General features: G+C 38.3%; 1 long non-coding RNA gene across 4 annotated transcripts in view; it reads right to left on the bottom strand.

Moving 5' to 3' along the window:
* The window catches only part of LOC110469642 (uncharacterized), a 218,447-nt gene that overhangs the window by 98,677 nt on the left and 102,165 nt on the right, over positions 1–17,605 (bottom strand). For 2 of the 4 annotated variants that reach the window (XR_014956532.1, XR_014956530.1), the window contains one exon: positions 5,441–10,360. The exons of 1 other annotated variant lie outside the window; for it this stretch is intronic. This is a non-coding gene — a long non-coding RNA (uncharacterized LOC110469642). Of the gene's footprint in view, positions 1–5,440; positions 14,107–17,605 lie in introns of those variants that run through there. One more of the 4 variants, XR_014956531.1, reaches the window with a different exon arrangement.

The following is a 17,605-nucleotide window of genomic DNA, read 5'->3' as shown; positions in this document are numbered from 1 at the left end:
TAGTGCTATCAGTCTTTATGTGGCGCACAGTGCAAACCATAGAATGCATCGATCACAGCAGCTTCTCCCTGCACAAAACAATGTATTTTCAGCTGTTGCTTTGTGGCTCAGGACTAAGCTCCAGGTACTTTAAATCTCTTTTATTGAGTAAGCCTGTGTTGCTATGATTTAGCCAGGGTGTATTATTGCACGTGAATGATAAACTGTAGTTCATGACCTGAGTCTAATGGTTACTTTATCAGTTGCAGTGGACAATTAAGTGACTGAGTAGCACAACTGACGGTGAAGAACAGATTTTGCCTCCGAGCTGCTTTCAGGAGTTAGATTTCTCTGTATCATGTTCAGAAAGGTCAGAGCTCTGGCCAGATGACCAGTATAGCAGTGCAGATGGCACTGTATGTCACCTGGCCACTCTGGGCCTCTGCAACCTGCTGCACAGGGCTGGGGTCCAGGGAAAGGTTATGGCCATATGCAACTGCAGCACATTAGCAGCTCATGAGGAAAATGGCCTTTTTTGCAAAGGAGATGAAAAATTCAGTTCAGCAGCTATGTCCACAACACCACAGCAGATTGTGGCCATTTTCAGCTGCTACAGAAGCAAACACAGAATCTTTGAGTCCTTAATTGCAATCACCTAGCAAAATGTGACAGAAATGTTAATAAAAATATTCACATAACAAATAACAATGCTCTCTTTCACTGTGATACCATTGACCTGCTTTTTCCATCTTTTAAGCACTCAAAATATTAAGGCTCAAATTTAAACGACCAAACTAAGAAAGCATGTTTGTACTGCAAGACCCTGGTTAATACACAAGGTTCTGGATTTTCATGTCCAAAAGAAGTCACAGAAAAGCCTTGGCCTTAAGCCTCAGTGCTCTTTTTCCTTAGGAATTACCTAACCTGTATTCATGTCTCAGCTTTGGTGTAAGTTTTGCGAATTACAGCTGGTGTGTGGACAGTGGAACAAAAGGAAGTCTGTTATGACTGTCTTGGCTTCCAAGAAAGTTTGGTTCAGTATAGCCTGTTCCATTCTGAAAAGGGATTCAGGTGTTCTCTGAGCAAATGGAAAAGTTGCTCTTGGCTGTAATGTTTTCTACAAAGAACCTGAAGAGGAGACAAGACCATCTTTTGGAAATTTTCTATACCATAAAACTTAAACTGTTCATTATTGTATTAAAGAATGTTTAGATCTCATGGTGTTTGCATGGAAAAAACAATCTGAATTAACTAAGTAATTAATTTCAGCTAAAATAGATGATTCAGAAGCATACTTTTGATGCAGCAGAAGGGTGGAAGCAATAGCATTTAACTGATGATAGTCAGACTAGACAACCAAAAAACCAATTCTTTGTGTTGAACAAAGATGGAGAATTATTATTTCTAACAGCAAAATAAAAGTCTCTAAAATACAACTCAGATTAGCTAGCAGCATCAGTGTGGGCCTGTTTTGAAAAGCCTGGGCTTTAATTGTTGCTGTTCAATCCTTCCTATGTGTTTAAAAAACAAACAGGGGGAAAAAAAAGAAAAAGAGAAAGAAAAACATTCTGGAAGTTTCAGCTTGATATCTTCTTATTTATGCTGAAATACTTTTGGGGAACTAAGTAAAAAAATTATTTCCCCTAAAATGCATTTTTTCCAAGACGAAAGAGACTAGTTACCGAAGCTACACCTTTCTACTCTAATGAACAGCTAATTTTTTTAGGATTTTAGATTGGAGGGCAAAGGAACAATGCAAATTATTAATATAGGATTCAATTCTGTGTTTCTCAAGCCAAGCAAAAAAACCTACCGAAATTCTCAACTGTTTTGGTCTATAAAAGCAAGGCCACAAACTACCCAAATGAGTCTAAACAATTATAATTTCTATTAATAATTTTTAGGTTCTTCTGATGCGATCAATGACCTGCTAGTAGATACCTACTTCTGGCTCCCTCATTCATGATGAGCATCAGTTTGGTCAAGGGTGAAATCTTGTTTTCAGCAAGACAGTTTGCTCTGGAAGACATGCTAGTTATCACAACTGTCAGTTAGAAAAACTACTTTCACATTTTACAGCAAGTTGTAGTTTTTCTCAATTAAATGCATGGAGTATGGTGACATCTATAGGAGGTTCCAAGTCTCTACATTTAAGCTGCCTTTCCATGCTAACCTCTGTGTGTGTGTTTGTGTATTATATATATACACACCTCATTGTGATAATTTGTATGAAATATCAGAAAGTAAATTAATTATCAAGATTTTAACTTAGTTGCTGTCTCTCCAGAGAGTTAAGGAGAAATAAAATGCATTCTGTAAAAGAAATGCTCTCAAATGCAGCTGTGAAAGCTGAAAGGAGCGGGAACAATTGCTATGGTAACCATGTTATGGCATTAAAGAAATCATGCAAAGTAGGAAGAGAGTGAGAACAAGAGCATGGGACAGAATTTGCAATAGTAAATGAATTTTGAAATCATCACTGAAACTTCTGTATCAAACATTGTTTACTCTAGGAAATAAAGTCATAAACATAAAACAAAGCACAGCAAATTATGACAGACTCTCAGGCAGAGACAGCACATTGCTCCCTCCTCTACATGCACTGCACGATCCAATAATGTCCCACTGCAGCAAACAAAGCATCAAAAGCCAAGGGAGAGAATGTCCCAAATGTTCCCCTTCCCAGGAACAGTCTTGTTGGAAACATGAGAAGCAGTGTGACCCTCAAACCTCATGGATCAGGATAAGTAACTGGGAGACCCTGGCTCATGCAATTGTACAATAATTCTCCTCCAAACACTGGATAAATGGCCTGGAGGGCTTCCTTAAGCTAACAGGACTCTTGCACTTGGCAATGGCCTCAAGGATATTACTTTCAATGGTCAAACTTATTTCTGTATTTTCACTTGTGTAATTGAATACAGAAAATAACTGCAGATCCTTTTTAATTTCAGGAGAAAAATAAAGATACTTCTAGTCTGCTTAAATAAGATAATAATTTTTATCCTTGAGAAATACTTTTGTTTCTGGTTATATTTCCTCTTTTGTTAATGTCTTTCATTTTTTTTTTTTTTTAATTTTGGTGGTCTGGTTCCAAATAGCTCTAAATTAATGTAGAAATTTTCCATAGAAATGCTTGGTTCTGACAGCCAAAATTAATCTTGATATAACAAGAAAACCATTGACAAAGTTTTTTAAGTTTTATGTAAAGATCTTTCATCATAGAAATATAACAGTTTTCAGGGTTTTTTAAAAAATTAACAGTGGTAAAAAAAGCATAACCAAAATATAGTTTAGCATTGGCAAAAAAAATAATCTAGACAAAAAAATTCTCCTGGTCTGACGGTTTTGTCCAACACTTCATCTCCAATGCCAGAGTGCAATTGGGATCACAGCTTATTCCTTTAAAAGTAGGAACCCCCACATCTGGTATTTGGCATCCATCTATCTCAAAACAGGCTGCAGTAAGGATACTTAATTGTGGTCCCACTACCACAAACATGAATAATTTTTTTTGTTCTTCCTACTCAAATGAAGCCCTAGTCATATTTCCACCATTTTCCTACACTCCTTTTCATTTTGGAGCTTCCCAAATTTCTACTCAAATTATTGCTCTAAGCCCCAGATTGATCCTCCATAGTCTGATACATAAAATAGCAAAGACATCCTTTAGACCTCTGCAAAACAGCTTGTCCACTGTAACTCCCCTCCAAACACACCTCATATTTGAGGTACATCACCATCATATTCCTACCTTCCACCTTCAGATGTCAGTGCTAAATAGAACAGGGCTGCATGAGGCAACAGAGAAGGAAGATAATAAACATAATTATTGTTAAAAAAAAAAGGTTCAAAGATCTATAAGCAAGAGATTGAGGTGAAAGACTGAGGCATAATAGAGAATCTCAGGCATATTTCCTTTTGTTGAAGGCACTTGCTCCTTCACTGGACTAGCAGATTTTGCAAAACCAAAATTTTAGTAGGCTTTGTTCTTTTAATACTGATTAATAAAGCAGTAAAACCTGTAATCCTCACCTCAGAGAAATCTTATGTTTCAGTCAGGCTTGGAATTATAACATTCTGACATTTCCCCCTTTCAAAACAAAACAAAACAAAAAAGTAATTTCAGTTAATTTGAAAACTTTTTTACTTTTAATTTATTTTTTCAATAATCCAGTCCAACACTCTAGGTTTCAACATTTCCTTGGTTGACAGCTAAATAGAAAAAAAAAAAAAAAAAGACACTATGAGAATTGGAATTCCCAGCAGTGACTGAGTGGATTCTGAGTGTCTGCTACTTACTTCCTACCAAAGGTTCCAAGTAAGCTGACACAAGTTTGATTTAATCAAGTCAGTGTGCTCTGACAGAAGAATCTCCTGTGATACACCTTGACACACCAGGGAAATGCTGTCTCACTGAAATTACTGTCATGTGGGTCCTCAGCTGGTTGGAGAAGCTTCAATCAAAATGTTATCATCACTGCATCTGCCCTGTCTCTAGCAGTGCAAGGAGTCCTTGCAAAATGTACTCAGCAAATACTCACTGGAGGAAACAGCAACAGGATGGGCTGTCAGTACTTGGAGGATGTAACTAGAATGAAAGATCATATTGATAAATTGATGAAATGATTTGAAACGCATAAGATAATTTAGTAAAGATTGATGCAAAACGCTGCACTGAAGAAAAATAAATTCAATGACTGCAACAGACCACAAAATGAATAGAAACCCAGAAAGAAAATGTAATTTGGAGAGGGATTCATCAGACTGCTAGAAACAAGACCAAGTGGGTGATTATTCAAATCTATGCAGCACTGGGAGGTCACAGCTGGAATCTTGTGTCCAGTTTTGGACACTACCCTTGAAAGAAAATGTTAAGGAGCATAGAGATCATCCACAAGGAAACTGTAACTATAGGTGGCTGAGGGGAATGGCTGTAAGGATTGGCTTTGATAACTCAAGGAGTGATAGAAGGGCTAGTAACAGCCATCTCCAGGTAAACAAAGTAGTGTTGAGAATGATGGCTTAATAAGATTAATTTGCAGATATATTAGTTAGTGTGTAATATTAAATTATACTTACACAGAGATGAGAAAACTGATTTTAACATCCTTGTTATGGGAGCTATACAAGAATGCTATAAAATTATCTGTGAGCAATGACCCTCAAGTATCCTAGTTCATCTCAAGAAGTCTGTTAGATTAGCTAAAGTCTCCTGTTTACTCTCAACAACATTTCTTTGTTTTCTGTGAATATTTTCAGCATGCTACACTGCTACTGGTTATTGCATGTCATATTGCATGCAATGAATTGCATTTGTGTAGCAAAAGAAGCAGTAATCTCTGCATAACTGCATCTCACTGAGCAGCTAGACATGTTCAACAAAAAAGCTCCATCATTAACTCTCCTGACTGCAATTAGCCTCAAGTTTGTTAAATGAGCAAGAGCTGAAGGCCATAAATGTATACCAGGTTGATTTTACTTTCTTTTAGAATCTGTACTCAAGCAATACTAAATCCATTAGAGACAAGAAATGAATTAATAATAGACAAAAGTATTTTTGCTCCTAAGAAGATCTCATCTTAGTGTTTGTATGAAAATGCATTGTCAGGCTACATAGACTGCTGTTCTTTTAGCATTGTCTAAATGGTAGGCAAAATAATGTATTGGAGATCATTTACCGTCTTTCAACCTTCATCCATATTTTCAAACTCTGGAACTGTTCATAAAACTAGTCTACCCAGCCTATCACAAAAATGGGGCATTTCAGTTTCTGCTTTACTGCAGGGAAGCCAAAGGAAGCAGGTGGGACTGGAGCAGTCGTACCAAGTACATGGGGATGTTTGATATTCAAATATGTTCCCACTCCTCAGACATCCAATTTTCTTTTTTCCATTGTGCACCTGTGCCTTTTTGTCTGAGAAATTATTTTCCACCCCACATCTTTGCTCTGTTGAAGTTCTTGGATGACTTTATATAAACTTTATTTAAAAGGAAGAAAACAAACTGCATCTTGATACACAGATGAAACAGTCACTGCAAGAAAGATATAAAGGTATATAATTTTGTGCTACAAAACAAAAGAAAATTGCACATTGTGCAACAGTTTTAAGCTTTTGTTATTAAAAGGAAATGCAACTAAGTACCATGTGAGTGGTAGTTGCCATGGTAACTTATTAAGTGGAAAAGAACCAAAATAAAATACACTTTGTTGGTATGTAAGTTAAGGATGCCTCAGGGCAGCCTAAAGAACATCTATGGGCCAGCAAAAAAGTATTTAAAAAATCGAAAACAAGTGAAATATGATGATATCAGGACATGTACATTTTGGATTTACACTTTAAAATAAGAGAAGGGGAGATAGGATAGAGCAGCTGCCCGGGCCACTGTGGGTTTCAATTATTACAAAAGAAATCTGGATTTAAATCTCTTTAGAAGTGTTTGAGAATGAAAAATCTGCAATATCTTGTTCTTCCCTGAAGTTAAACTGGCATTAAGGTACCAGTAAAGTGGAATTGACTTTCTTGTTGTAATGCCTTACTAAAGCATTTCATAGCCAATCTCTATCCCTTAGGTCCCACACCCCAAAACCCTTGCTGACAAATTTGGCAAGAAAGAACTCTCCACTACCACATAGAAAAGTCCTCACAGAAATTTTATCATTGCCTATCATACCTGCAGAAGATACATATGCATTATTAAAGTAACCAGCCACTGGATGTCATTGTTATTCCACAGAAACATAACGAAGAAAAATCTCTTTCACTGCAAAAACCTTTCAAATCACTAAAAATGAGAAGGAATGTACAACCTAGCTTCAAGAATGTACTGTTCAAGCTAGTCTCGGCATCTTGCTTCCCAAACAGTTTAACTATTTTTAAATGGATGAATAAGCCATGTGTCCTATATATGGGATTTAAAATAAACATCACATGAAAGTCAGTCAGTGGGTCTTGTATATTATCTGCATGTCAAAGCCTCTTCACTTAATTTCATAAAGCATTTTACTTGATTTGGATTTGAAGTTTTTGGAAGAGACTATACTTGCTGCAGAGAATTTCTGCCCCACTTTGGGATGCAGGAAAGGACAATTTTTGTCCATGCTTATTTACATATGTTGGCTTGCTAAGTCTGCTACATCTCCATCTCTATGCCCAAGACTGAGAATGTATATATCTTAGAAATTCCCATTTTCAGAAAGGATTCTCAGCACATTAGTTGGAATTACTCATTATTTTAGCTCATGTGTCCCTTCTTTCAGAGTGTGAACAAAATCAGCAGCCCTACATCTGCATGTCTCTGTGCTGACCTGGATTTGTATCCCTCTCCTACACTGCCAGCATTTGGCAGCAAATGGCTTATAGTACTATAAGAAAGGTTGAAAACTCCTTGTCCTGATGAATTGGGACACAGCTAACTTCATTTCTGCACCATTCTCCACCACTGAACAGGCACATGTAACTACTTACAGGATTCCTGCCAGGCTGGCTTCCTATTAGACCTGAACCTATTTGCATCCCGTATCTCATTGCCTAGCCTGATTCTGTCATGTGTCCAGCACTTAAATTGGTCTCTGTGCCATGCTATATTGCTTAGAGTTGCAGGTGTGCTCAAATAATTTAAAGGTGAACTGAAATGAGAAGGGAATTAAGTCTGTGTGAGTGAACCCTTACTCCTCTTTTCAAGTTTCTTCATGGGATCTTTGGATTCAACTTTGTTTCTCCTTGCACTTAGAATATGTCATTAAGCATTTGCTTCCTGATCCTTTTCTGTACCAGCAGAATTTCCCTGAGATGTATCAGAGGGGATGTAAGGAATCTCTAGGTCAAAAGGCAGGTACCCTCTTCAGCTGCTTGTCTAGTAACTAAGCAATTGCTGACAGATTTCTGCAACTGGTGATGTAAACTCCTACAGAAGTTGCACAGAGAGTAGTCCCTTAAGCCTTGGCTTTTTTCCTTGCTCTTCCTAGTACTCAGAAGGGTAACTTAGAGGCAGATGTGAAAGCTAGGAAGGTTTTCAATTTCCTCTTTTAGAAAGAAGTGCTTTGCACTGTGGGCAGTCAGATCCTTTCTGTCTTTCTCACAGCCACAGGCAATACCACAAGAATCTCGCTGGGTGGTTAAGTAACTTGGTTTACTAGGGCTTGTGTCTCAGCTAGATCTAACAGACATATGCTCAGTGAAGCCCACTCAAATTTTCCTGCAATAAAAGTAGGCTTGGATAGGAGAAAATGAGTCTGAAGGCTAGGATGCATTTGGAAGTTGGCAGGAAAGCGTTGATTTCTGTAAGCTGGTACTCAACTTCATGAATAAAAATAGGAGATAAAGAGAGATTTCATGCCTGACAGATAAAAAGTTAAAGGACTAGTTTCTCACAAATCAGCAGGAAAAATATATACAAGAAAAATGAGAACACACATTATGTTGTTATACCCACATAGATGAACCATAGCTGACCCAATACTAGTAATTAAACCAAATTTGAGGGATTTGAATAATCTAAAATCACACCCAAAAATTAGTAAATCATGAGTTCCTTTCTAGTGATTTAGGTTTGGAGCCAAGGAAAGTGTGGCACATTTGCTGCCCAGTAGAAATCAATAAAAATTTACCCTCAAGTCACCTCTCATGTAAATCAGTGGCATTTACCTTTGCACTTATGCATTAGCTTTTCTTTGGGGTGTGCATATTGGAACTTCTTTTTCCACTATTCTTACTTTTTGCCACTACAGAGTTGACCTGCAATCTGGAATATGTGAGAAAAAGATTTCGTGTTCCCGAATATGTATCCAGTGGAAGAAGGCTGTCTGCCTGAAAAACAAATAAATTGCTTGATATATCCTAGGTAACTGGCACCGAAAGGAGCTGTCTTTAGCTTCTCTTTCAATTAATTGGAAAAAGCACCTCAGGGAATTTTTAGTACCATTGAAGAAAACAAATAAACAAACAAAAAACTTTGAGCACTGAAAGTCTTAAAAAATGAGCAGTAAGATGTTATTATAGGAGCGGCTTCCAGAAGGAGAACAAGGATCTGCTTGGATGGCTTTTAAGGCCTTTAGGTTTAGCAGCATTTTCTTCCTCTAAATAAAGTGACTTCATAAAGAGAACTGCAAAACAGAATGTTAGACCCAAGCCCATGAGCCTCAAAAAGAAAAGACTTGCTAATTTTCTTCTCGCTCTAGAAGATACTCATATACTTTGTATTTTAAAAATGAAAACTGAAATCTCCTGTTAAAAAACCCATGAAGTTAGGTTTGTTTTTTTTTTTTTTTTTTTTTTTTTTGTTTGTTTTTTTTTTTTTTAATTTGGTTCTTAGATTTTATTTGGTTCTTTAATTTTCTTCTTATTAGACTTCTGGCCAGTCAGACGGAAATAATTGGAATTTGGCATATTTCAGCAAGGAGAGAGACAGTACCTCTTGGAACTTGCTGCTTGATTTAGCATTATTTCCTTTAGCAATGCAGTGCCTGGAGGTCTTTAGCCTAATTACATAGGTAAAAATTAATTAAGGCTCCTTTGAAATTGGGCTGTGGCACTCTAGAAAGACAGTTCCATATAAAGACCCTAAAATAGCACATACTAAAGTGCCATAACTCTTTAGCACTCTCTCCCTGCCATTCACACACATACACACGAGGTTTGACATTGGCAGTGGTTGGTGGTTTGTATGTGGTGTCTTCACACTTGGCTGCAGGAGAACCTACTACTTGATTTGCACTAGAAATTGTAAAATTGGATGTTACCTTTTTTCCAAGGAATGTATGTGATTTATTAACAGAAATGGTCGATAGGCTCATAACATTCTATCACACAGATAAAACTGGAAATGTCACCTCTTTGACTATTATATTAGTATTTTATCCTGAAAAAAGCAATTGTATATTACTAATACTTAACTGGTCTAATTAGTTTAAATGTAATGGATTTAATCTTTCAGCAAGTGTGGTTAGGGTTACCCAGAGTCACTCCTTGCCTTCAAATTGCTTGGTACTTTCACCTTCTGATATTTTATGCCATTCTTAAACCTAGAAATTTTGCGGGTTTTCTATGAGTCTAAAGCACAATCTAAATTAGAATCATTACTGCTTGCGGCAGGCCTGGGGGGGCAAAGTGGTCAAGAAGGCGAAAACCCCCCATGTATATTCAATCAGAGCATTTAGGGAATTGAGTTGTGGAGTTTCCTGGGCAGCGGTGCTGTAGCGAGGGTCGCTCGCCCGCGCTGGCGATGGAGCCGCGGGTCCGGGGCTGCCCAGCGCCGCTGGATGGCAGCAAACGTCCTCGGGCTGCGCTGCAGCCCTCCGGCCACCGCCGTGGGCTTCCGTTTGGGTTCGCAGCTAATCCATCCTGTGATAGCATTTTCTCGTGTTGATTAAAAACTTCAGCTTGTAAGTGAGAAAAAAAAAGTCAGTTATGGTTCAGATACCCTTGTATTGTACGTACTTTTGTCACCAGAGAGACTGCTTTTGAATTCATAAATATTTTGAGTGTTATGAAGCCTTTAAAAGAGAAACGGATTCCCACTACTTATACTGAATACCACCGCACTGAAAAAATTACTCTACATTTACCCTGGTGTTTAATTCTGTAACTGTTTCAGGATACACCTCCTCCATAATGAAAATGTCAAGTTCCCTAAAATAAACTGTCTTTAAAGTGTCTGCTTTCTCCACTATGTATTTATGCATTTGATCAACCCGATTTACAAAATAGATGCACTTAAACCACACTAATTTTCCTATGGCATATCTGGGGGGGATAGAGGGTAGCAACAACAACAACAAAAAACAACAAAACAAACAATAAACCCCCATAAACCCTACCATAGTCAATAAATCACTAGAATTGCAGGAACTTATAAGAAAATTAAGCACAAATTTGTGGAAAAAAATATTAGCTAAATATATTTAATTTTAAATAAACCAAAATTCTTTTGAAACTATTATTTTCTGTCATTAGGAAGAAGGATATACCTACACTGAGAAATGGACCTTTAAAAGTCCCTTCCCAAATTCTTCTATGACTCTGTGCCTGTGTGCTAAGGATAACACAAGCTCCCTTTGAACACACTAGTTTGTAAGAAGCAGAGCACCACCACTGTGCTATCAAGCACGAGTCAAAGCCATTATCTCTGCTAGCACAGCCTTTAGGCTTGTGGCTTCAGAGTTAGCTTGTTTGAAACAGGCACTACATCCTGGGAATCTCTGTAGCAGATACACTGGAAGAGTTGGTGCAAATGGTTTCTAGAGAAACTGGTGACTTTAACCACTCATATAACTGATGGAGCTAATTATTCTTGAGAATTGGTAAGTTTGAACAAAGCTGTATTCTCCAAACCTCAGAGCAGTGGCAGAGACAGCTTGAGACCTGCATGCTCTCCAGGCTGCAGCAGGGCTCAGAGCTCCAGAGAACACTGTGTGAACACACCTGCATCTGTCTGGAGAGGAACCATTCTTGCAAACAGCTGATCGAAGGTGACCTGAGTGAGGCTGTGCAGTCCACATGAAGGAAACCCTGCACCTTGGCAGGGTTAATCCATTCTGCAACATCAAGCCTGGAAACTTTGCCCATTGATATGTAGAATTGACTCCATCTGTACACAGGTTGCTACTCTGATTATTTTGATAAATTTTCCCTTCCCTTCTCTATTTCATCTGGAGAGAAGTAAATACTGAAGTACACCCATAAACACTTGCCAAGAAAATATTTTCTCTGTCTTTTTCATATGCAGTTATGAAAGAAATAGCTTAACTGCTTTACAAATTTTGATTCTACTACTGACTCTACCTATTAGGTATTGAGAGAATGAACTGATTTGAAGAAATCCTTTCAAGTGGCTAAGACAAGAGACCTTTTTCCTGTACAAACTAAGTCTCAACAGGAGCAGGAATCGGGGATTCAGAAGGTGAGAAGAATCACTTCTCTTATTCCTTATTCCTATTCCCTTCAAAATGGGCAAATTCAGGACTGGGACCAAATAGAAATGCCACAGACTTTTCCTCATAAAGTCTTCTAATACCAAAGCATACCTAAGTAACAATTGCTCTTGTGCTACCTCTTATCATCCCACTATTAAAGGAAACTCTTCCCATGAGTTTGCTCTTGAACCATTCCTCTCTTAGTTGTTAAAATTTATTGTTGCAGCTTGGAAAACCATTAGTAACCTCTTGTTTTCATGTTATCCTGAAAATGTTTTGCACAAGTAGCATATCAAACTGATACTGCCACTCTCCTCAGACTAAGTTTTCACAGTAAAAGAAATATACTAAAGCAAATTTAAAAGTCAGTGGATCTGAAGATATCTATCACCATGTTTAAGCCTCTTCTACCATTATTCACCAGTATAAAAGGTAAAACCTATCTTTTCCCAGTCACTGGAGAAGAAAGTTATATTGCTAGAATAGGGAAATAAAAATTGTCTTCCTGGTTTTGAGCTTTAGAATACTTATCAGAACTAACTGGCCGACTTCATTCTCTGGCTTATTGTCCAGAAAAAGGTTGTCAAGATAATGTTATATATAGATGTACAAACACCTTTTTTTTTTTTATTGCCTTATTTCAGCCAATATATATGATGAGTACATGGCCTGGGAACACTCACTTTCACCCTTAAATCTTATCACTCTTTCAAGTACCTGGTATTTAAGAAAATGTGTCTTCCTTCTCGTGACCTCCACTGATTCCACCACAGCTCTGGTTCATCTGACTTGCATTTAGTATCCTGCTCCATTTGCAGAATTTATACTTTCTGCTTGGCCTCATTAATTTATTTAGTTTTGCATTTTCTTTCATCATCTGGAAGTTGCTTTTAGTTCTGAGTTTTGTAGTCTGGATTTCAGACTTTTTTTACCCATTTCCCTTGTATGTTTTTTTCCCAAATATCTCTCATTGCCTGCCTTAGGTCCTAAGTAAAACTGTAGTGGCATCTTTTATCTTTCAGTTACAAATGACTTTGTTTAACTGCTTGCTTGAAAACTACACACAGCATGAACACACACACACAAAAACAAAGCAATCATAGAAAAGTCCCAGAGGAAAAACATATTGCAAGTCACAGAATTGTACCTTAAATACAAGTATTAGTAAAGAAGTTAAGTTTAAATTAGACCTTGTTTCAAACCAGCATCTTTTCTTTGTGCAGCACTGAATGTAAAAACAGCTTGGAGCTCCTTCTTCCTGTAAAGAGCCAAATTCAAAACCAAGATGATGTTCGATGTATTTCCTTTTTTTTTCTTTTTACACTTTGATCTTGCTCTTCATTTCCTAGTTTTGACTAAAATCAAGGAACATTGATCCACAAAAATGCGTGTCCTACCAGTATTAGGTTGTTGTGTTTTGGTTTTCTTTTTGTGAAAAATCTCCTTTATAAATCCTTGAGAACACAAGGACTAAGGATCTATGCCATCTATTCAAAACACCTGATAATTAAAATATTAATATGAAGACTCCTCCTCCTTGAGAGGACCCAGAAAATACAGGCTTTCTGCATCATTTTATGCTCTTTGCTTCAGTTTTAGCTCTACCAGTGAAACATACATTATTTCCTCTCAACTTCTCGAGTGTAACTTCTGCCTTCAATGAACTAAAGACTTGCTGACATTTGCTGTCACGAGTAAAGTGCCAAGTACACTGATGACCTCAGCTGTGGCCTGCAATTGAAATAATAATAGTAGCTATGGCAATGTTAGCATATGACCAAGAACAAAGACATCCCACAAAACACACAAGCCAAACTGGAGGAACATACCAAACAACAGTAAATGCTAACTCAGAAAGAGACAATTTATTGTTCACTTTGTCATTCAAATATTTCAAAAAATTAATGACGTTTGCCAGACATATGTCTAGCATTTCCCTAAGATAGCAAGCTTATGTACAGTAGGAATTCAAATGACTCATACGCTATGATGCGACTGCTTAACATGGCTTATTAAATCAGCTCTCTGAAGTGCCCAGTACAATGACTATCAAATATCAAAGCATAGGAAATAGGGTCCTATTTTTTAATTGGTGTGTGCACAAGCAGAAAGCAAATGAATAGGAATTCATGCAACTCACCTAAGACATTTCTTACAGAATCTCTGCTGAGAATACCATTAAGTGCAGCACTTAGTTCAGTAATACTTCATTGCTATGACAAAACACAGAGCTGTTACCACAGTGAAGTAAAGATGCAGAACCTTCAAAAATAAAACTGAAAAAGCAGCTCTTGGGATAGAGCGCTTTAATCTCTACATCAGGGTATTTAGCAGGCGGTCTGAAAAGATCCCGGTGATTTTGACAATAGAATCAGCAAGAGGGCCACTTACTGCCTCATAGACTTTGAAGTTCCATTGGACTTTTAATTAAACAAATATAAAACAAGACAGAAGTAAATGTTCTCATTCAATTTGCATCTATTCATTGAAGCATTTATGTCATTTGTTACCTTAGCGCTCACAGAGCCTGCAAATATTTGGAAATTTTGTTTTACTGTTAGGTTCGGGAAAAATTATAACTCCATTTTATGGTTAAGAGTGACATTCAGACTGAATGCCTTCTCACAGGCATGTAACCAGTCCTTTCTAGATCATATATTAGTTTTCAGTAGTTTTGAATACATAAAAAAAAAGACAAAATATGGTAAACTGTAAGCCCTCCTAGGAACATCTAGAACAAGTAAGTGTAATGACCCAGATAGAGGATATAAAAAGAAATTTGGTCTTGTGCAAATTGCACCTTGGCATAACTATATCAGACCAAAACTTAAGCTGACAATTTTGAACAGCAGGTCGATATGGCACAATGCAGAAAACCATGAAAAAAACCTAAACAAAACAGTGGCAATACCAAACAACCTTTCCACATCTCTGTTAACGTGTACAGAAATAGAATAAAGTGAGAATGGCTCCACATTTAAGCTGAAGCCTGCTGTAACTGTTTTTAAAGTCAAAGTCCCAGATATCTTGATAAAGCCACTTTTGGGTCAAGTTATGTTCTTAATATAAATCATATAAATTGCCCTAAATAAAGGCTTTCTCAGCCCTCAGTTACACAATTCTTGGATATCTTCCATTAGCCTTCTTATCTTGACTACTAGAATCAGACTGGACCCAGGGCACTGTCTATTTCGTCCTTCAAAGAACTAACACAAATCTCTTACAAAGAAATATACATAAAATCCAGGAGCGCTTCATTTCACAGAATCACTAGTTCGGAAGAGACCTTCAAGATCATGAAGTCCAACCCAGCCCTAACACCTCAATTAAACCATGGCACCAAGAGCCACATCTAATCTTTCTTTAAACACATCCAGGGATGGTGACTCCACCATCTCCCCAGGCAGACCATTCCAGTATTTTATTACTCTTTCTGTAAAAAACTTTTTCCTAATATCCAACCTATATTTCCTTTGGTGCAGCTTAAGACTGTGTCCTCTCTTTCTGTCAGTTGCTGCCTGGAGAAAGGGACCAACCCCCACCTTTCAGGAGGTAATAGAGAGTGATAAAGTCACCTCTGAGGCTCCTTTTCTCCAGGTTAAATACCCCAGCTCCTCAGCCACTCCTCACAGGGTTTGTGTTCCAAGCCCCTCTCCAGCCTCGTTGCCTCCTCTGTCTCAAGGTCCTTCCCAAGCTGAGGGGCCAGAACTGGACACAGCTCTCAAGGTGTGGCCTCACCAGTGCCAGGTACAGGGACACAATGACCTCCCTGCTCCTGCTGGCCACACCATTCCTGACACGGGCCGGGATGCCCTTGGCCTTGTTGGCCACCAGGGCTCACTGCTGGCTCGTGCTCAGCTGCTGCTGACCAGCACCCCCAGGGCCCTTCCTGCCTGGGCACTGCCCAGCCACACCGTGCCCAGCCTATAATGCTGCAGGGGTTATTGTGGCCAGAATGCAGGAGTCAGCACTTGGACTTATTAAACCTCATCTTACTGGACTCTGCCCATCCATCCAACTGTTCCAGGTCTCTCTGCAGAGCTCTCCTACCTTCCAACAGATTGACACATGATCCCAGCTAAATGTCATCCACAAACTTACTGATGAAAGACTCAATCCCCTCATCCATGTCATCAAAGATATTAAACAGAATTGGCCCCAGCACAGACCCCAGAGGGACAGCACTGGTGAGTGTCCCCAGCTGGATGCAGACCATTCACCACCCTTCTCTGGGCCGGCCATCCAGCCAGTTCCTAACCCAGCACAGAGCTCCTGTCCCAGCCATGGGCTGCAGCTTTTCCAGGAGTGTGCTGTGGGAGACGGTGCCAAAGGCCTTGCTGAAGTCCAAATAAACAACACCCACAGCCTTTCCTGCATCCACCAGGTAGGTCACCTGGTCATAAAAGGACATCAGGTTGGTCAAACACAACCTACCCCTCCTAAACCCCTGCTGGCTGGGTCTGATACCCTGGCCATCCTGTAAGTGCTGTGTGGTATTTGCAAAGTGATTGACACACATGGGAACATATCTCAGTCAGAAGAAACTAAATTAGAAAATCCTTACATGTGCAAGCATATATTCAGTAAAATGAGATTTTTACTACGTTCATCCACATTAAGTAGAATCATGCTGCCTCAGTAGGTGGAAGTGAGACCACATCCCCAGGAAACAGGGCCAGATAACTTTCTGAGACCAAATCTCAAGGAAACAACCTTGTGATAGTAGTTGGGTTGCTGGAGTGGCTGAACAGATTTTCCTCATCATGGATTTTATGGTACAAAATATTTATATATGTATATTTTAAGACTATTTTAGCTAATATTTAACATTTTACCTGTCATGGAAGTTTCAAGTGGGGTGGAGCAAGAAGTATGTGCTATCATAGATGTGTCTTCTGTGGCTCTGCCTTTTGAAGAGCTCATTTCTTCAGCAACAGCACAGCTCACCCCACACAAACAAAAAATGTCTAACAGGATATTTTTGACATAATTATTTCCTATAGTTTCTATCACCTTTATTTCTTTTTATATTATTATTTGCATCAAAATTTTGAATCTTTCCTTTATGGCCATTAAAAAAAAAAAATGATAAATTTGAGTAGAAGCCCAGCAAGTGAAATGCCAGGCAAAATGTTCTTTATTACATTTATCAGTGGTACTTCATCATATTTTCACAGCTACTTTTCCTTGAACCAATAGCCATTAATGCAGTACCATTATTCAGGTAATAACATTAGGAGGTATTTATTGCTAAAGCAAAAGATGAATAAGTTTTGTCTTGAACAATACAAGCAAAGGGGATATAAAATGAATTTGAAGTCTCAGTAATAAATTTCTTGAAAACCTTGATATTGAAGTACTGTTAACCATGAAGCATGGAAAGCCAAACAGATTTGCACTATTTCCAGCATTAATGCTCTGAAATATGCATAATAAGAACATAAATTTTATTCCAGACAGCAGTCATATTCTTTGGGAAAGACAGAGGTAGATCAAATTCTGAAAGAGGAAAAGCTAGGAACCATCAGAAATAGCTTGCCAGAAAGCAATGTCCAGTGAAAAATAAAAACACTCACTGAGCAAACTCTTGAATAATGACTACACAGAGGATGGGGGGAAGAGGGGTCAGAGAGCTAATGTACAATATCTATTTATACTGCCCCTTCCCCTGTGTGCAAATGTCCAGGAGGGACAAATGAAAAGGGAACAAAT

This window comes from Lonchura striata, chromosome 7, assembly GCF_050655825.1.
Source record: "Lonchura striata isolate lonStrDom1 chromosome 7, ASM5065582v1, whole genome shotgun sequence".
Classification (NCBI taxonomy): Eukaryota; Metazoa; Chordata; class Aves; order Passeriformes; family Estrildidae; genus Lonchura; species Lonchura striata.
The sequence above is the reverse complement of the archived record's forward strand: the minus strand, read 5'-3'. Positions and strand labels throughout refer to the sequence as shown.